The sequence below is a fragment of the Octopus bimaculoides genome, chromosome 2 (assembly GCF_046866305.1).
Source record: "Octopus bimaculoides isolate indiv1 chromosome 2, ASM4686630v1, whole genome shotgun sequence".
Classification (NCBI taxonomy): Eukaryota; Metazoa; Mollusca; class Cephalopoda; order Octopoda; family Octopodidae; genus Octopus; species Octopus bimaculoides.
In genome coordinates, this window is record NC_142929.1 from 177,229,686 (window position 1) to 177,234,685 (window position 5,000).

A 5,000-nucleotide genomic window follows, 5' to 3' on the forward strand; every position below is an offset into this window, starting at 1 on the left:
ATCTTATAACCACTTTTAAGAAGCCGATTTCAAACTGCAAAATGTCGAACAGTAAAAATCAGTATGATTTTATATATATATATATATATATAATATATACATACATACATACATAGATACATACATACATACATACATACATACATACATAAATGTCGAACAACGAGAATGAGTGCTGAACACCGCATTGGTGGACAAACTTTCTTTATCTTTGTATTAAGGCTACCATTGGTTTCATGTTAAGAAAATTTTTTTAATATCTCAACAATCTTTCAAGCCGATCACATGGAGGAAAGTATCCAAAATGGAGACTAACACCATTCCTCTACGTGATCGACTTGAAAATTTGTTAAAATATTAAGTTATTTTTCTTAACATGAAACCAACGGTAGCCTTGATACATAAATAATATAAATGTGTGTGTGTGTGTGTGTGTGTGTGTGTGTGTGTGTGTGTGTGTGTGTGTGTGTGTGTGTGTGTATCATGCTTGTAGTTCCCAGGTGCTGTGTCACTTCCCTCGCCTCCTTTTCTACCGGCATCATTATGACCTCAGCTCCTTGTAGCTGGCTGGACTAATTCCATTCTTACTCAGGCATTCCCAATTCACCCATTTCCTCTCCTCTCATCATCCACTGTTTTGCACTGTTCACCGACACCCAGTCTTTTCATCATAAAACATTTGCCTCCAACAATCCACTCTGTGCTCATGTCTTTCCAGCTTAGATATCTCTAAAAGGAAATCGATGGAATCAGTCACATCAGTCTAAGATTGACTGCAAAGACTATGGTCACTACTCCTTTCTCTAGACACAAGTAAAAAATAACCGCTGACGTCATCTGCCATCTGTTTCATATCAGATGACTCCTGTTTATAATTCTAGGAAAATGTTGTTAGGTCAAAAATAGTTTGATTCTTTTATTTAAGGTTGGCGTAGAATCTTGACGTTTCTCTGTACGACAAACTAACAGTCCTTTTACGTATTACTAACACTTCTACATTATTTAACATTATCCATGTAATAATATGGTCTTCTCTTTATCTTTGTACTACCAAATATGTGTTGCGCTTGTACAACAGTAGTTTTATGTAGTTTACTGACAATGTGTTGCTGGGAGACCACGGTTCCAGTTTCAGTCCCACCGCGTGGCATCTAGGGCAAGTGTCTTCTACTAAAGCTTCGGGCCGACCAATGGCATGTGAGTGGATTTGATAAACGGAAACTAAAAGAAGCCCGTCGCATATCTATCTATCTATCTATCTATCTATCTACACACAACCCCAATTGATCGGCCTTTCTTTTTCTTTTTTTTTTCACGATCCCTTTTGATCGAAATTCGACCCACTTTTTTTCTCTTCTTCCCAAAAAGAAAAGCTCTACTTTGTATTTTGTCCACTCTGTGTTCAGCCCTGTGTGGCCAATAAAGAAACATATCTATCTATATATCTATCTATCAATGATTGAGAGTGCCACTGTAAGTTATACTTATAAATTTTTAATCTGCACTGTATATATTTAGACGAATATAAACATCAGTCTACAACGATTATGTCTATAATGACAATGTGTTTGCATCTGTCTGCTCATACAGTAGTGCCTAGAAATTTATAAATATAGTCTGCAGTACAGGATAAAATATACTATTCAAGCTTTTATTAGAATAAAGACAACTCTATCAATATAGATTTGATATAATGGCAATGGTTTTCAGAAATTTCTTGGGTTTTTTTGTACTACAAATGCCTTGCAGTGCTTATTTATTTTTCTTTATTTCTGAGTCAAAAATCCCGAACAGGTCAAGTTTAGTTTCCATCGTTCAGGGCTTCATAATATGAAATGTTTTCAGAAATTTACTGATGTGTTTGTATGAAACAGAGAAAGAAATAATATGGGCATCTCTCTCTCTCTCTCTCTCTCTCTCTCTTTCTCTCTCCGTCTATCTATCTATCTATCTGTCTGTCTGTCTGTCTGGTTATATATGCGTGTGTGTGTGTGTGTGTGTGTGTGTGTGTGTGTGTATGTATATGAATTATTAATTATCAAGAAGGATTTTGTATACAATGATTATACATGTAACTCTATGTATATAATACTGGATTCAAATTTTGGCACAAGGCCACTAATTTCGGGGCCAGAAATAATTCGATTACATCAACCTCAGCGCGCAACTGGTACTTATTTTATCGGCTCCGAATTGATGAAAGGTAAAGTTGGCCTCGGTGTGATTTGAACTCAGAACGTAAGGACGGACGAAATACCGCCAAACATTTTGCCTGGTGTGCTAACGATTCTGTCAGCTCGCTGCTTTTACCAATTCACTAATATTAACTGCAACATTATAAACAAAAGCAGTTGTCAGTTTTGATAAAGAAATTAATGATCAGCGAACAATCCAAGTCAACAGAACATTGAGCAGTAGCCATGATATTGGCCTTTTGATACTCGGCGTGAATCGTCATGATACAGGTAACTCTTTTCTTAATATTCAGATGGCTTCCAGTCCTTCATGTCAGCTAGATCTTTTTCACCAACAGCTCTGATCTTTATGCTCTGTAATGCCGTTGACTGTTCACCCTCCAATGTATCAAGCTGTTATAAAACTTCAATGAGAAGGAGGCCAAAATCTATTGGACAACATGCTTAATTGGGAGGAGGTCGAGTCCTCCAGTTCAACAGAAGAAATTTGACCATGTACTTGCATTTGTCAAAAATTTCGGATCCGGTATTAAGTTGTGTGATGGGATTCTTGCATCTAAAATGAATGTGAAAAGCTTCCGGCCACATATGGTGTGAATTTAAGATTCCATATATGGTTAACCAACTTTATGACTATTTTTTTTTCCAAGTGTCGGAAAGAAGACTGGTCGTATGCTTATCTTCGTTTAAAATTGCCTGCATACAAACAATGTTTCTTCTGTATTTCGTTATTTTGGAGTACAGCATGACTGATGGAGTAATCAAGCTTCAGAGTCTCGGCAGAAGTAGGCTCTTGGTGTGGCTTGTGAGTGATAATGTCCTCATACTGGGGCAGCTGCGGTATGAAATTTTGATCAAACGTCTTTTAATAGACGTTACAGATTTAATAGCACCTCCATTGTAGGTTTTCAATTGGCCAATCATTGATTCACTCATTTACAATGATTTGAATGAGAAGGAAATGTTACACACACACACACACACACACACACAAACGCACATGTCTGTATATATATATATATATATATATATATATATATATATATATATATATATATATATATATACAGACATGTGTTATATATATATATAGGTATGACGGTCATCTTGAGGATCTTGAGCATTACAATTCCCGCTGCACCAATGCGTAAAACTTTCTCGAAAGCCTGTTACGGTTTCAAATGCTTCCGAGGTGTGTTGTATACATTGATTGCGAGTAATACAAAATAACTGTTCAGAACTTGCCACGATCTAGACAGTTTGTCTACTTACATAGTAACAATGACGACCGAAGCTAACTTTTTAAGCATTAATTCAAAATTGCATTTTTGTTTTGACCCTAACAAGTAGCCAGTATTCGAAGATACTTCCTACAATTAACTAATATAATTTGCGATATCTGAAAGACATTGTGTTGCTTTGAATCGACGTGTATGAAAACATATTCCTACGTAGTTTCATTTTTCGTTTGGGTATATTATTTTTTCATATAACCTTTAGTACTAATTGCATTTAGTTTTCCGTAAAACTTATTTCCTTTTTATGTAACTCGTAGCTCATTCAGCCGATATCAAAATAATTTGTTAAAAGAAAACAAATTATTTTATTATTAGTAACATTATTGTTGTTGTCGCTATTATTATTATTATTATTATTATTATTATTATTATTATTATTATTATTATTATTATTATTATTATTATTATTATTGTTGTTGTTGTTGTTGTTATTTTTATTTTTATTATTATCATCATCATCATCATAATCATAATCAACGTCATCACCATCCTCACCCTTATTATTATATTTTGCTTTTACATTGAACGAAAATGGCATTTTCTAGCTTCAGTGGTTTCTGAGCTACCAGAGTGCACATCCAAGAAACCAGTCAAGCAAGCAAACAGGATGAATCAAATGCATCTACTTCTATTTGGATATGTTTTATGGTGGGAATGATATAGAAGTGGGATACATTAAATTGGAATAGTGCGTAAAAAATGAAAGTAAATGAAGAGGAACATATAGTTAGGGTTGATAGAACATTTATGGTGCCAGAGATGTGAAGAGAAACCTACTGCAAGTGATTTCATGGCATGAGAGATACGAGTCTGATCTTTTTTGTAATGTGTTAGGTTCAAAGTTATGAAAATAGTGAACCAAACTGATAAGTTTACAACTTTTAGTTGCACGAATAAATGAAGAAGCTTCTATGCGATCTCTTCAACTGCTAAAAATAGCAGCCAGATGTCTCTCAAATCATATCCTACCGCCTTAAAAATGGACGCTTTGCATCGTGTAGTCCTTCAAATGGTATGTTTGTATCAGTTCTATTATGTCTGACCTAAGGTTAAACAACAACAACAACAACAACAACAACAACAACAACAACAACAACAGCAACTTTTGAGTGAATGAAGCTGTTTCGGAATTCGGCTATTGCTCGTCTGCATCCTCTTTCGTCTGATAAAAGTCTACTAAGATAATGTTTTTAATTTTAGTGATTTTCAAACCAAACCTTTCGATTCACATAATAATACCTGTTGTATACCACCAGGAAATTCTGATTCAGTAGATCTTTGCAGCGTAAATAACTAGTCAAACGACTAACCTATTTACAAGGCATTCCCTTCAAAAAGTAAGAGCAACAAGTCAACCACGATACCTGGCTTACTAGACCGAAAGTAAGCCAAAATGAATTCCTGTGAATTCTACATAATATTCATGTATCCAGAATATCTTTAATTTCTTCCTGCAGTTTGAAGGAGCAGGTTACAACTTTAACTCAAGGCAGCCAACGTATCTTAA